Raw genomic sequence first — 16832 nt, 5'->3', positions numbered from 1 at the left:
TACCTCCTAGAAATCCACTCCTTCCAAAATTGTTATCTTAAGTAAGGCTCAGTTTGCTTGATCAAATTTTGACCAAAAATAAGAACAGAGATTCCCCTTAACAATCAGCTACACATTCCTCTTAACTGCAGTATGATTGGACAGATGGTGCCCAGATTAATAGCAGGGAATTCCAAGTTCATGTTCCTTCTTTAATTAGCTTCATGACCTTGGGTAAGTCATTTCACCCTAGGATTCTCTGTTTCTTCACCTGAAAAATGAGTGTTTGGCCCCAACTTTTTTTTTTTGGCTCCAATATTTTTAAGATTCCACCCAGCTCTAGAATTCAATGATTTATGAGTTAAAAATATGCTTCTTATTGATACATGCAACAACATGAATGAACCTCAGATCCATCATGCTAGGTGAAGAAGTCAGATTCAAAGTCTACGTACTCTATGATCACATTCACATGACGTCCTGGAAGAGGCAAAACCATAGGGATGGAGAGCAGATCAATGGTTGCTAGGGATTAAAGGAAGACGGAGGGTTTGCCTACAAAGAGGTAACATGAGGAGATTTTCTTTGGAGGTGGAGTAATGAAATTGTTCTATATCTTGATTGTAGTGGTAGTTTCAGGACTCTGTGCATTTGCCGAAATCTACAGCAGTATACCAAAAAGAGTGGATTTTGCTATATGTGCATCTTGGCGCCTGGGAGGCTCACTCAGTGAAGCATCTGCCTTCGGCTCAGGTCATGATCCCAGGGTCCTGGGATTGACTCCCATTGCATTGGGCTCCCTGCTCAGTGGGAGCCTGCTTCTCCCTCTGTCCCTCACCTCGCTTGCTTTCATTCTCTTACTCTCTCAAATAAGTAAATAAAATCTTTCAAAAATATATTTTTCTCCAAATTCAATGCAATTTTTGCTGACCTAATAGGTGCACAGGTTCCCCTAAGAAGCAAATACTGACCTTCTGTATTTGCCCTCACCCTTCTGTTCCAAGACTGATGAACCAACTTTGTATCCAAATAATTTGCTGCTTGCTTTTGTGGTATTATTGTTTGGTTTTGATCTTTAGATAGACATTTTACAGAATCCTTTCTATGTAGCTCATTTTCCCTGCACGGTACATCTAACAATGAAAAAGTAAAATGAACCCAAGTGGGACTGATTCTTGGGCTGCCCAGGCCCTGCCTGGTGTTTATGGAATGTCAGAATGTTGTTATTACTCTTGTGATTCATACTAAAGACATGAAAGGTATGGAACGCGAATAACAACAACACAGCAGTGACAACAACAAAGGATGTTTAATTAGCGCTTACTGTATTCCAGGCACTGTTCTAAGTGCTCATAGACAGCCGTACTAAGGGCCATGGTAAATCCAGTGTAGCAAAGGTTTATTTAAAGGAACAACTGATTCATCTTTTGGAGAGTCTATAGCTCTCTAGTGATTTCACAAATTCTCATCTTAGCTTTCTTCAGAGGCTGGACTGAAAGGCCTTTCTAATTAGACAAGGCCACATCTCCCCCTCTGCCCGGTGAGTTCGTGAAGTGTGCACACCAGGAAGCACCACAGAGACGACATTTCACAGCCGAGCCCCAGAGAACTTGCTTAGTCCACCTTGACAACCTGCAGCCGGGCTGGCGTTTACTGGGAGCTGACCGTTTCCCAAAGTCTTCCAACACCAGGCAAGAGAAGGGCAGCACTCTTGCCTGCCACTACCAAGGGTCTGCCTTTTCCTTTTCATCACTTCGCTCTTTTACATAGGTGTGGGCCATTCTGCAGAAACACGTCCTAAAGCAGACATTTCCTTGAAATGGCCAGTTCTCTGCATGAGGTAAGGGTTCTGTTATAAGCCTTTAAACCAGAGGGGATGGTTCGTCAAAGGTGACCAAGCTGCCTAGGCCGAAAGAAACCAACCGAACAAAAACAATGAGCCCATTAGACGGTACCTGAAAGGGTACTTAGACCCAGAGAACTCTGACTGTAGTAGAAAAGCAGACTCTGCTGAGAAAGGGCTCTCGATTCGTGGGTTTGTTTAGTGTGCCTGCCTCAAGTCCAAGCTAACCGTCTCTGTGGTTGCTGATGACCAGAACAGCATTCAAACGGCCTTTGGAAGAAAGCAGGGCAGGCCTGGCCCAGCCTACGCTAGATTGCAACTTGCCCTTCCTCCCACTCCCCCACCTTCCTCAGGACCCCATGTTTCTCTTTATGAAGGATCGCCACGCAAAGCAAGTGACACAGCAGACCACAGCTACAACTATTTCCTAGCGCTCTCTTCCAGCTAGACTGTTAAGTAAGCTCCAGTTGGGGCAGGGACTATCTCTGGTGCTCACGACTGTATCCAGCTGATTTTTTGGAATAAAACTTTAAAAAAGAAAAAAAAAAGATTAATGGACTTCCTGTGGACTGGTTGAAGGTGCTGCTTTTCCCTGCCTGTGGACACCAGAATCCAGACTGAGGGTTAAGGGGTCCCTCCTTCCTGCCAGAGAGCTTCTACAAAAGTTTCAAACTCAATCAACTATCCATTTAGCAGAATTTAGAATGTCAGATTCCAAAATCGGAATCCAGCTGGAGGAAGAGGAAAGGTTTGGGGTTGGAGGGAGGCAGTCAACAAAGCAGTCCTCAGGGCCACATACTCCCACTCCTCAAAGAGGAGTCAGATGGGAAACCGGGTGAGACAAGTTAACCTGGAAGCCCTCCTCCAATTAATGTGTTATTGCTCCTTTAAAACCGAGAACAAACGGCCCAGTGCCCGCCATCCCCGAGGCTGCAGAGCAGTAATTGTCACTTAGCCACTTAACTCCCTGCCGCACTGCTCACTCGCTCTTTGGGGTTTATCTCTCAGCCAATTACTGCTGTCATTTGCGTTTCAATATGTGCCGTCAGGGGCCCGGCCATCGACAGCGGAACAGCAAACCCGGGGACCCCAGGCGACTGCTGGAGCCTGCACCTGACCCCTGGCTGCTCTGTGGGGGCTGCGGACCTACTCGGGAGAGAGGCCCTCCACACTGCTCAGGAGGGACCTAAGGCTGGTTTTGTTCTGAGCCTGGGTCTAGTGCCGAGGCACCCAAAAGGAGGAAAGTCTGACTCTTAAAAGCCCTAAGTCAATAATAATGATGGCAATATGAAAGCAATAGAAATTTTAGCTGCTGAGCGTGACAGCAGACAAGAGACAAGTAGGGGACGTAGCAGGGATTATGGCAATATATTATTGTGAAATCAAGGCAGGCACAGGCTCCAAATGCAAAGACAGCAGAACCTTAAATTACTGTTCTTTCATGCACTCAGATTTCCACGCAGTGGGGTTATCCATCTACAACTTGACCCTCAAGTTTAGGAAACGTGTGCATTTTCCTAGGCAATCCTGAGTTGAAATACCTAAAAATTATATTTGTATATCCTATTGTCAAGTTATATAGGTTCATAATACATTTGTACTTAGTTACTAAATTTTATTTTAAAAAACGTTTTCCTTAAAGTCATACCAAATGGGAATTTTTTATAATTAGATTTTTTTTAAAAAGCTTTGCTAGGTCATGGGTCCAAATTTTTAATTTTTTTAAAAGATGTCGTTTCTGGTGGCCCGCAGGGTCCTAAACCCAAAAGTTAAGTCCTCACCTTTTCAGATATTTTGTTTATTTGGTTGTCCTGGATCAAACCTGTACCACTCATCACTGCATTAAGGCTTTGATCCCAGAAGGTTTGAAACTCTGCTGTTTGCAGAGGAAGCATCTAGATTGAAACGTCTTAACCCAGCCCAAGACATCCTTTGGAATGCACTTGGTCTACTTTAGGGATATAAGCACGTTTTAAACCCTGAGTATGGAAGAAAGGGGGAAAGGACGAGAGGCTGAGGAAGAGACCGAGTCTTTTATAACCAAGCTCCTCAGTGCACTCCAGTCGACAGCAACTGGGAAGGCAGACTACAACAATGCGGTCGCAGAGTATCAGCTCGCTGGGTGGCAAGCGACCTCTGGGTTGTCAGCATCTCCATTTACCCCGCTGAACAGCAGTGAGACCGTCCTGCTCACCCTGCAGTTAGCAGCAAGCTCTCCCTGACATTCCAACCTCTGAAGCCCCAGCAACCACGGGAGGAGGGCTGGTAGCCGAGGCCAAGCCGGAAGAGACCTGTTCTAGCTGGATCCACACACCCCAGTCTCTGGGTCTAAAATAAGACTCTGAACTTCTCTGCCAATGAGCTTCACCAGGCCCGATGACGTTAACGTGCTCTGTCAGTTCTATTTGCGGGCAACGTGCCTGTTCACCAGGACTGCATCCAGGTAAGGAGGCGTGTGGGGGTGGGAAGGCGGGGGCCTCTCTGTGCATGGACCTGTCCTCCCACTGTGTGCACGGAGAAGGTCTGAAAGGGCTGGTGAGGTGCCAGAGTAATTGTGTACGTCATCTCGGGATGTGCAAAGAAGAGCTGGCCTAGCGATAGTTAATTGCCATCCTCAGGCTACACACTCTTCACTGAATACCAGCGAAGGAGTCTGTTCAGTGCAGAACAAAGAAAAATCACAAGTCAAATAAAACTAACCGGGGGCCTCCACTGCTGACCGGGGCCAGCCACACACCAGGAGACTTGGATCGCCCTCACTCATCTTCTCTCGGGCCTTCTAATTAAGAAAACCTTAAACTTGGAACCAATTTGCTCCTTTCTCGCTCCCTTCAGTCATCACCCTGACCCATCTCTGATGTGAGAGAAAGCACTTCAAAAGAGGCAGAGTCCCTAAGATAGCTAGTGGCCAGAGTGTAAACTTCTTAATTAAGGACCCACACAAAAGTAACTTTTTCTTCTTTTTGGCTCTTTGTGCTTTTTGAAAATGCTGTTTCAAGCTGAACAAACTATTTGAAAACCATCCCCCTCCTCTTCCTCCCTCTTTCCTCTGTCTCTGTCCTCTCTCTGTCTCTCTCTCCATCTTCTCAGCTCATTGGTAGCTTCTCTCTCGGTCATGAAGTGTGCAATAAAGTGTTTTCTTTTGTCTCAAAGCCAAAAGTCACTTTATGGAGAAACAAGTTCCTCTTCTCTGGCCCTGCCCGGCCCCCAACCATGAGTGGCAGCCCAGTGGAGGTTTGGAAGCCTGCCACAGATGGCCAAGAACAAAACCCAGGCCGATCAGCAGGGCGGATCTGAGCCCACGGCTCACCACAGACTGTGCAGCTGCCACCAACTGTCCTGAGAGCTGCCCCTAGGGGCCCCAATTGGGAGCCCCACCTTTCTCAAACAATGCCACCGAGTCCCCTAGAGTTGCGATGCAATCTACCTTTTTCTTCACTCTCCATGATCAGATTCCACACTGACTGAACGGCAAGAACCTTTGCTCCCAACTTATCTGTTCCCAACAACCTCAGTTGTTCTTCCCAACTTTCCCAGGGAGAATCAGTGGAACTACCAGCCCCCGTTCTCCAAGCTCACACGGAGAGCTCAGACCGAACTGCCAGTTCTCCCCCAGGCATCTCCGCAGACAGACCAAAGCTGCATATCCATTATCTTCCTTTCCACTGTGACTGCTTCCTCTCCTCATCTCCTATATCCAACCGCAAGCTTTCTGAATTTTATATCACAAACATTTCTCAAATCCGGCTCCCAGAATCCAGACACAAGGCCATGGCCTACGTTAAGCCCAAACCAGGCCTCTTCGCTAATCACCCTCCCCCTCCGCCAGAAGGGACCTAATACATCAGTCAAACTCCACCATCCCGGGTCCCTCTGCTCTGCCCTCCAAGCCCCCCAGCATGCCATTCAGGAACCTGTGTTCCTCTCCTCTGTCACCGCAGTCACTGCCTGCAGCATGGACCTACCCCCGGGACCTGCCCCATCGAATGCTTCCTGCCTCCATGCTCCTGCTCGGGTCCCTCCTACCCCTCCATCCTGCTAAAAACTATGGTTTGGCCCAAGCATCTTCTTTCCTCGCCTCTCCCCTTTACATGAGGCTCCGTGCCACTGCTTGGGGCTCTTCACAAGTTTCTATCACTGCATCCAGTCCCTTTAGGCCAACCTGGGGGCACTGGGCAGTACTTCTGCTTGTAGGCTCAGCACCTGTTACACACACAGTGGCACCTGTCACACACAGTAGGCCTCAGTGGTTAGGATACTGCCTTTGTACCTCGGGATTACTGGCTACTGCCGTCCGTGACCACAGCGCAATCAATACTTCAGTCTGAATTAGATCCGTTTTGGTGTTATCTATTTAAAGAAGACAGACTCCTAGACCCCAAGGATCGTGTCCACGTAATGCATTTTGTCTGGCAACTTATGCACTCGGGGTACTTAATACGATGGAGTTGACAACGATGACGATGACAGTGACGTCAGCCGTGATAGGAAACGAGGTGATTAGACGTCCTTTTATTCTCTGAGGCTCTGTAGTTGCTTAAAACAGTACACGATGAGTCACCGAATGACAGCTCACTTGTCTTGAAACCTTAACTAACCGGAATACAGGCCGGAACCTCAGTCAGACACACTTCGGAGAAGTCAGAAGATCAGCAAGTGTGTGCACGCTAGAGTGTAGAGGGAGAACTTTCCAGGGGTCCTCTGGTCTGCACTCAGAACCTATTTGTTCTTCCTTTACTTCACCTCTGATAATCTCTGCCATCTCATGCCCCAGTCACAGTGAGTGAGATGTCAAGTATGAGGCAAGGGGAGGTGGAAAGACCCACTCCCCACCCTCCAGGGACCAACATGGCATTAGCAAGGCTAGAGCTAACCACGTGCAAAAGGGGAGACAAACTCCAAAAGAACACTGAGTACACAGCAGTCTCGCAGTCTGGGGACATTTCATGTTGAAGGACAATGAGTTCCATACATGTTAATAGACCTTAATGACACATCACACAAGAGAGGCACAATATTTACCCTCATACTGATGACTGAGATAGCCAAAGAGGGCTGAATTCTGTCCAGTCGTCTCTACTGGCAGAGAAAGGCAAGTGGAACACATTTTAAGAATGATTTCTGTCAAAGTGTTTGAAGTTTTCATTTTGTTTTGTTTTGTTTTAAGTTTTAGCACTTACTGGGGTAGACTGTGTTTCATCTGGAAATTTTGCTGCTGACGAAGGAGCTGTGGCTCAAGTTCGTCCCATCCGGAGCTATTACGTAAGCACGTCCCAGGCCTTGCCCACCAAGAGTGTCCAACCTAAAACAACTCAACGCCCTCAAGAATTCATTTGTATATGTAGTTTTATTTTAAAACACAGTGAAACAGGAAACCCTTCTGCCAAAAACTACCAAATATAGCATGTCCTACACCTCCCCATCCGTGCAAAACACTAATGGACTACAATTTAAATTCAGGTCAAGAACACAAGAGAGGAATCTATTTCAAGGCAGCTTCTACTAACAAAACAATTTTCTTTCAGTCTGAACGACCCTCCCTCCTCTGTCTCCCCCTCCTTTTCTCTCTCCCACTGTCTTTCACCATCTTTTCTCAGATCCTCAAACGCACAGAAGCAGCCTCAATGAGGGAAAAGGCGAAGACTGCTGGCTTCTGTTCACGCCACGCCAGTCACGTGGTCACCATTTCCTTGGGGGTTCAGCAGGTACAACCCAGGTAGATCGAAAGAAGGGGAGGATGAGAGACATTTGGCTGTTTTTTTTTTTCAGAAAAAATAGGAGTCGAACACGGGATTAAAGAAAAGGCTACTGGATTAGAAAATACTAAAGGAGAGACTCTTGGAAACAGGATGTTGCAAGAAGGAATGTACCGAGGGGAATGAAAGGGTGGAGGGAGAACAGAAGAAAGAAAGAGACTAATCTTCCAAGTAAAAAGGATGATGGGAAAGAAGCTAAAATTTGGCCACTTATCCGACCATTCCTGAAAAACCAGAAATTTCACAACTGCATCTCCTAGCTCACTGTTTCTGCCCTTCCTGGTGACAAGAGGGAAGCGAATGCTTTCGACAAGATGGAAGAAATCACTCCATATTCCCAATATTGTGTTTCTACCGAATGTTCCCGAGCTGGCATTGGCGGGGAGCATTAAGCAGCTGTCACTGCTTGGTCTGGCATTTTGTCAACCCACCTTGATTAAGAACCTTGTCTTGAAAACCTTCAAATCTTTCATATTTCCCCCACAATAACTAACAACAACGTAGTAGACTAGAGAGAAATAAACACTAGTTACTCATCTATTCAGCATTTACTGAGTACCTATTACAGGCTTGGTCCAGGGAGTTCTCACCTTTTCAAACAGAGACAGATTCTATTTTGCATGTGGGAAGGCTGCTGATTTATCTGATGAAGAATATAATAGGGCAGTATACTCAAAAGGGCAAGGGTTTCAGAGCTAGACAAACCCAGGTTTCAATTCCAGCTCTGTTACATGAAAGGTGCTGGTCCTTGGGCGAGTTGCTTAACTTCTCCAAGCACTGATTTCTTAATGGAGGGCTTGGTTTCATTGTTTTGGGAAGATTCAATGGAAAGCACCAAGCAGAACCCGGCACATGGTATCGAAGCAATTGTTCATTCAGTAAATACTTACTGAGCATCTACTACACGCAGGCTTTGCTCAGCAACAAAAAAGAGAAGCAAGAGCCCTCTTCTCATCTTTAGATGGCATCACCAGGACTTGGCAAGGGTTCTGAAAACCCATGCAAATGAAACAAAGTGGGTGTGGGCCAATCTTGCAAATGCCATGATTTTCACATCCCCTAGGGAGCTGCATCAAGAACTGCATTTTTTTTTTTTAAAGATTGCATTTTCAAGGGAGAGTTAGCCTGCAGCCGGGAGTCTTGAGCTCCCCGGGGGGGAAAAAGGCAATGTGGCTACGGGGTGTCTCAGGCTGTTCACCTGGGAAACCAAACTGTAGACAACTGGAGCAACCCACACCCTGGCCTTCAGGATCTGGGCAGAAATAGAAGCCAGTAGACACAGACTGTTGTCCCTCTTGCCTTTTGCTCTTAAAATGAGAAAGGCGACTGAATTTTGTTTGGGGAGGTAGGTGGGGATTGCTGCACTACACAGAGGAAGTTCCCACATGAACTGCTACATTGTTTCTGTTACTCTCTGACTCATTTTTACTTTTCCTTCCCTGGCCTCCCTGATGTCTTGGTCTGTTCCACATGTGGCACAATAGAGTCTTTGTTTACAAGATTCTACTGTGCAATCAACCTAGTTATTAAGCAAAGAAGTATTTATGCACAAAAACCAGAGGCAATATCAGGTAAACTGACATGAATTGTGTATTTCACTTTCCTATCTCTAACATTTAAGTGGATAGAATTGATAACGCAGCTAAGAACTTTAATTGTTTAAAACCTATATCCAAGTTGGAGCAATAGGACTGATACACACACTCACTCTTACATACATATATACGATCCAGGGGCAAACGTTTTTAAAAGCCTAAACAAAATTCTGTGTCCGCTATTTTTATGACTGGTACAACCATCCACCTAGTCTCACACAAGTAAGACATTTGTAGTTGTTTTCAACAAGTGAGGCAATGAGGTTTTTGTGGAAAGTCATACATGTCTTGTAGCCAAACATACTTGGCTTTGAATCTCAAATCCCACTCACTTCTAACTATCCAATGTCAAGGACGTTCTTAAATATCTCCAGGCCTCGGTGACCTCATCTGAAGAGTAGATTTTGGAGCAAAATAAATTACATAAAAGAAATAAGCCGGTGTTTCTGAAAAAGTTGTTATACCACTCCTTCCCCCCAAGACATTGCTCTCAACACCTTGCTCTTCCTTCCATTCTAGTGCCCACTGACTGCTCTCCCCGACAGCTACCTTCTAACTGGTTTCTCAGCCTCTCATCTGTAATCCCCCCATCCATCCCAACCTGCTATTAGAAACAGCAGTCAGAAAGGGAAATTTGATCGTGGCACTCCTCTGCCACAAATCCTTCTATGGCAATTACATTCAGAACAAATCTGCATTCAGAGCAAAGTCCACACGTCCCCAACCCATCTGTTCAGCCATGCCTCCCCTGACCACCCCACCTCTGCCCCCTGAACAACCGCAGCCCCCACGTCCCAGGCCCCCAGCATTGTTTGCAGAGCACACCATCTGCTCTGCTGCGTTGACTCTCTCTGCACCTCCTCCAGGATGCCAGCCCCACTCCACCCCCTCCCATCTGTAGAGACCACCGGCCCCCTCAAGGCTCAGCTCAAATGCCAGGTCCCCTTTAAAACCCTCCCTGATTTCCCTGGCTCACTCAGAGTTCCATTCACGCTTCAATGATAGCTTGCTCTATTTTATTACTTAAGTTTTGTGTTCTCGATTATCCATATCCATGCCTTTCCTTCTCCACTAGATTGTTAGTTCCTCCATGACAGAAGCTAAATGGTATCCATTTTTTATTTTCAAGGTTTACCATTTCTTACATGAAGAAGACAGAACCAAAAGGTAAAAATGGGACATGATAGTCTCAAGGTACTTCACGTGTTGATAAAAGAAAATAAAAAATGCACTGGAAATGAAGTCTTGGGTGTATTAAAAAAATTTTTTTTAGACAATCCCCAGCAATCCACAGAGGTGTATGCCATCTGTGATGGATTGAATTTGGCCACAAATTCTTTGATCCTTCTTCCACTGAAAGGTGAATCTATTTCCCTCCTGTTGAATATGAGCTGCCTACAAACATTTTTGACCAACAGAGACACTATGCCATTTCTGAGCCTAGCATTTAATATAAACAACGGCTTTGGCCCCTCGGTCTTTTGGAACCTTGAGCCTCCCTATAAGAAATTTGATTACCTTAGTGGAGAAATCTCATGGAGAGGCCCTAAACCTACATGGAGAGGCAGAAGGACCCAGAGGAGATCAGCCTTCTAGGCCTCCTTGCCAAGATGCCAGGCAGGGGAGTGAAGCCATATGGGACCCTCCAGACCAGACCAACCATTGACTGAATACCACCAAGTGAGCAGAGCTAATGCTATAGAAGAATCACCTAACCGAGCCCTGCCTGAATTCAGGATCAACAAAATCACAGATATAATTAAAAGGCAGTTGTTTTAAGCCACCAAGTTTTGATGTGGTTTGCCAGCAGCTAGACGTAGCCAGATCACTATCTTAACCCCTTTTAGCTCAGCATCCTAGCCTACTTAATAGAATACTTGAGCTGCAAAGGAAATACTTCCCTCATTTGTAACAGAACAGTTAGGAGAAAATGAACTTATCTTAAAGAGATGTGCATTACACATTACATGTCTGTATCACAACCCCAACCATCCTAGAGCCTGGTAGGTCGCTCATCTCAACCAGATGATCAGTGACCTGAGGGCACCTACCATGTCTTACACTGCACTTTCATTCACAAGGTGTGGCCCATAGCAGGTGCTCGATACTTATTTGATTTATTGAATGCCAGTTTAGTAAGAAGGAGCATTGTATTAGAAGACCCGCAGGCACAGAACATAAATTCTATTCTCTCCATCTGGAAGGGAAGAAACGAACTTGTCACTCATATTTGGACAGAGGTAGCTAATAGATAACATGAGGGACAAGCCAGGAGCCTCCAATCCAGTCTTCCATCACCCACACTTCTCATGCATGTGAGGAGGAGATCTTTGTGCCTTCATCTGCCTAGCTATCAAATGGGGAAAATCGTATCTGATACCTCTTAGATCAGGATAAGTTAGAAGTAAGGTTTTAGACTGAAAACACCTTCAGTTCTTCAGACCAACAATGCTAGGGAAACCCAAGGTAGTATCATTGTTTTTGCAGGCTCTTGTGATTCTAGTATATAAAACAGTCTGAATTTGTAGCTCCAATTCCATGTGCTGGGTCAGCTGAGCGTTTGTTTGAAACTTACCAGATTTCCCTTTCATTGTCTTTAAGATACAGCAAACAAAACAGCTCTGAAATATATGGCGAACTAAACTAACTTTTTTTAAAGATTTATTTATTTGAGAGAGAGAAAGCATAAGGGGAAGGGGAAGGGGGCAGGAAGGAGGAGAAAGAACCTCAAGCAGGCTCTATGCTGAGTGCGAAGCCCACTGGGGACTTGATCTCATGACCCTGAGATCACAACCTGAGCCGAAAGCTAGAGTTGGACGCTGAACTGCCTCTACCACGCAGGTGCCTCTCAACTAACTCTTGAAGGAGATAGAAGATACGTTGGAAGTAGAAAAAAAATTATCTTTTTTTTTCCTCTTCTACAAAACATCAACCAGCCAAAATGTGATGGCAAACTCAAAACTTACAGTTGTAATGGTTTGTGTTTTATTATAATGTTTAGTACTCAGCAAAAAGCATGCTATTAGAATAAAAGCACTAGTTGGGGGCACCCGGGTGGCTCAGTCGTTAAGTGTCTGCCTTCGCTCGGGTCATGATCTCTGGGTCCTGGAACTGAACCCCACATCGGCTCCCTGCTTGGTGGGAAGCCTGCTTCCCCCTCTCCCACTCCCTCTGCTTCTGTTCCCTCTCTTGCTGTCTCTTGCTGTCTCTCTCTGTGTCAAATAAATCAATAAAATCTTTAGGGGGGGAAAAGGAAAGCACGACCTGCGGGCACCTAGGTGGCTCCTCTGGTTGAGCGTAGGACTCTTGCTTTCAACTCAGGTCACAATCTCAGTGTCCTGAGATTGAGCCCCACCTCTGGGACCCTGCCGATCACGGGTACTGCTGGCAGTTCTCTCCCTCTAGCCTCCCCCTGCTCAAGTTCTCCATCTCTTTCTCTCTCTCAAATAAATAAATAAATAAATAAATAAAATCTGGAAGGAAGGAAGGAAGGAAGGAAGGGAGGGAGGGAGGAAAGGAAAAAGGAGGAAGGGAAGGAGGAGGAAGAGAGGGAGGATGGGAGGGATGGAGGAAGGACTAGCCCATTCTTGTAGGTATCAACTCTTCCACGTATAAGATGGCATCTACTGAGGAACTATGCCGATTGCATGACATCATTTCTCATACAACAATAACCCTATAACATAGCAAAGACCTCTGATCCCATCTTAAATTTAGATGGGGAAATTGAGGCCTGCAGAGATTACATAACTTTCCTATATTAGTTTGCTATTGTTGCCAAAACAAAATACTACAAACTGGGTAGTTTAAACCACAAAAATTTATTTTTTGCAGTTCTGGGGGCTGGAAGTCCAAGATGAAGGTGCTGGCTGGTCTGGTTTCTCCAAAGGCTTCTTTGCTGCCCCTGCAGACGGCCACGTCCTCACGGATTCCTCATACTGCCTTTTCTCCATGTGCAGGCACTCCTGGTGTCTCTTCGTTTTCCTTTAAGGACCCTAGTCATACTGGGTTGGGAACTGACCCCGTGGCCTCATTTAACCTTCATTATCTCCCTAAAGGTGCTATCTCCAAATACAGTCACATGGTGAGTTAGGGCTTCAGCCTGGGCACTTGGGAGGATATAATTCGGTCCATCACATCTGCCCAAACCACAGAGCTAGTCCATGGTGGAGATGCCACTTTTATGGTCCACTCAACTACTGTCTGTGGCGCTTCCCCATCTACCTCAACCTCATTCTGTGTCCACGGAAAATGGCCCTGCATAATTACCCACTGCACAAAGTAAAGGGAACAAACACCAGAGTACAGACATAAAGGACAAAAGGGAAGACAAAATGCAGAAAGTGTAAAATCTAGGAAAACGGACTCTTCGAAAGGCAGGAAATGTAGCTCACACCCAAACTTATTTTTTCATGGCCCAGAGTCCTCTCCCCGCCCCCATGATGCTGGCTTTGTTGCAACAGCAGGAAACTCCTCCATCCTCTCAAATGGTGGGGAAACTCTTGGGGACAAGTACTTGCTCTACTAGAAGCCACTGGCAGAGCACAACCCAGAGACATACTTTTTGTAAAATTACAAAATAATACACAATTTAATTTTTTCATCACATTTTTGTAACCAAAAAATTTCAAGGGCCCTCTCGCAGTGCTATACCGTTCATAAATCCAATTAATAAAGATTTCCCGATTAGCTACAACATGTTAAATCCAAAAAAGCAATACATGCTTTTCTCTTTTCTCTCAGATAACACAAGGAAGCATCTTATATTTATAAAGCACAGGCTTTCAACCATATTGGACTTTCCTTTTAAAAAGAACAATAATTTAAAGTGGCTGCTAGCAGAGAATTGTTAGGTGCATTTAAATGGGTATTTGTGTTCTGAAAATCTTAATTGAAACTCTTTTATTGTTGCTGTCTATGTATGTGTTTGTTTTGGTTCTGAGGGAGAGCTGAGGTTCCTTGCACATTAGCCTTTCATCTGAAATTCTGATTCCATACAAAATTAAACCAGCCTATTGGAGATCCAACTTTATAAAAAGCATTAAGCCATGCTGAAGTATTGTTTTAAAAATATATGAAAAAATCAAAATCATTTTCTCTGTGAATCTTTCTATAACACATACGAGACACAGCAGGACTAAGGTAATTTGGGAAGATATAAAATCTGTGTTGCCTGTTACCTGGGCTCTTGAAGATGGTCAAGACTTACTAGCGAACCCTAAGACATGGCTAATGAGCTAAAAATTTTGTTTCATCCTAAGTGTTATTGGCTACTACAACATGAACATCAAAATCTCATTCTCAGTTTGACCACAGCAGAGACCAAATTTTGACTCACAGGTCAGGAAATGACTCAAACAATAGTATTTCTACTCTTTTTCTCCCAATAAAGATACAGTAAGTATGGTTATATAAATCATGTCAGTAATCTGGTGTCAAATCAAGATAATCATTTGGTACTAAAATCCAATAATATAGAACCTAAATAAGAAATGAAGGCATCATTATAAAACTTTCCTTTTTTAACCAACTAGAGAGATTTAAAGTTATGTATATATTTTAGTGTGTATATTTTAATAGTCTATGGCACTGTCCTTCTTCCTAGATATTAATTCAAAGCTTTTTTAGCCTTTCTCTCTAAACTTTCTGAGTGGGTACAGAGGATCCCGAGTGCTTACATAAGGAGTAAGAGAGAACTCTGGTATTTCCAGCAGGATCCCCTGCTTAGCAGGAACACGTTCCAAGGTCCTTGTCCTGAAGCCTCATGACTGCATACACCCTCCCCTTTCTGCAACACCACCACAATCAGCGTGTAACTTCCTTATGCCTTTTTTTGTGTCCCATCACACACACACAAAATGATGTGCACAATAAAATCCTTTTCCGCACAGTCACATTTTTAGACCAAGCATTTTATTTACAACCTGAGAAAATGCCCTTTCAAGTGGTAATTAAAGTAATCAGGGCTCTAGATTCAACCAGTGGTGGATGCAGAGGTTTGGTTACAACTGCCTGACCATGGCCTTAGCCTAAACCTCCACTTGACATTCTCATCAAGTCTACATCTCCTGCCCTACTTCTTCAGAACTAAAGTAAGTGCGGGTAAGTGTCAATGGCCCCTGCAGAACCTCTTACTACCATGTGGAATGAATAATAGGAATTAAACATGAAAAGACCCAATAGGTCAGCCATGCATCTGTCTGACAAAACAGGATTATTCCCTGCAGGGCATTTTCAAGTTAGATCATATCCATTTTTCTTGTTTACAAAGCTTAGTATTGATAAAGTGTAACAGTGGCCTGCTGAACTAGCTTAATTGACAAATTAATAAGTGAGCATATAACTCTGAAAAGTTGCTTGTGAGAAACACAGAGGGGGGGAAAAAGATCCCTTCTTCCGAGTCTAGTCAATACGTGCATGACACATCAACACAATCAGTGACAGGGATATTGGCGCATTGATGCCAAAATCCTGAGCTCCCGATAGGCAAACACCCAATGAAATACGCAGGGAGACGTTTCCAACCTTAAAAAAAATTATAACTGAGGATGAAGTGGCTATAGTTTTCCAAATTCAAAAAAAGATTTTAAATGAGCTAGCATGTTTTTTCTGCCTCAGTGCTCCTAATCCCACTTTTAAGTGTCCTTACTAATAATCCCATCACTCTGCATTAGGCTATACCCCTAGGGAGAGTCATCCTAGAATGAAGGAATCACTTGTCATCTTTATTTCAGGATATTTCTTTGTAAAAGCTGACTTTTCTTAGGAAAAAAAAAAAGAAGAAGAAGAAGAGGAAGCCCTCCTGAGACCTATAACAAGATCGGAGGAGAGGAGCCTCCAATTAATTTTCCATTTCCTGTTGTTTCCAGAAATCTTTCTCTTTGATTAGACATTCCCAACTAATTCTTCTATCCAGTCCTGGAATGGAAATACTCTTTTTCTTCCAATTGCTCCTTACTGTCATAAAGCCCAGTTCTGGTCAATGGATTTATAGCTCTCCAGAGTAAATTTCCTTCCATAATACATGTGGTAAATTGCTACATGCACTAGTCTTAGACATACTGATCCAACAGAAGTATGCATTCATGTGTGCACATGTGCACCCACAGATGAGTTGCTGTGAACTCAAGAATCTTCCTGGGGCGCCTGGGTGGCTCAGTGGGTTAAGCCTCTGCCTTCGGCTCCGGTCATGATCTCAGGGTCCTGGCATTGAGCCCAGCATGGGGCTCTCTGCTCAGCGGGGAGCCTGGTTCCTGATCTCTCTCTGCCTGCCTCTCTGCCTACTTGTGATCTCTCTCTCTCTCTGTGTCAAATAAGTAAAATAACATAAAATAAAAGACTCTTCCTAATACAACTGAAATCTTGGACTCTGGCTTCTTTGTCCACACTAAGACAAAATAAAAATCAGTATTTCCAAATACCTGTAAAGTAGCAGGAGTTGAGATCTTACACTAACAAACTAGTGTGACTTGGAGATTGACACATATCAATACTTCATCACTTGTTATGGCCTTAACATTTGCCTTTTCTTACCATTGGTATCCTAACCCGCTGGGCCATTCCTAAAACACTGACAAAGAATCACAGCTTGAGAACAATTCCTCCTTTTTTATTTAAAACACACAAGGTGGAGCCAAATCCTGTGATTAATTTTTAGAA

The 16832-nt window shown here is 44.5% G+C and overlaps 1 protein-coding gene and 1 long non-coding RNA gene across 3 annotated transcripts in view; one reads left to right on the top strand and one right to left on the bottom strand.

The window, feature by feature from the left end:
• Window positions 1–16832, bottom strand: part of MAML3 (mastermind like transcriptional coactivator 3) — a 404886-nt gene that overhangs the window by 343022 nt on the left and 45032 nt on the right. The gene's annotated exons all lie outside the window — the stretch shown is intronic.
• Window positions 4231–8061, top strand: LOC122919174. The gene is made up of 3 exons (XR_006386758.1): window positions 4231–4265; window positions 6990–7084; window positions 7592–8061. It is a non-coding gene; the product is annotated as an uncharacterized LOC122919174 (long non-coding RNA).

This window comes from Neovison vison, chromosome 11, assembly GCF_020171115.1.
Source record: "Neovison vison isolate M4711 chromosome 11, ASM_NN_V1, whole genome shotgun sequence".
NCBI classification, from domain to species: Eukaryota; Metazoa; Chordata; class Mammalia; order Carnivora; family Mustelidae; genus Neogale; species Neogale vison.
Note: the sequence above shows the minus strand (reverse complement) of the source record. Positions and strands in the feature narration are given on the sequence as shown.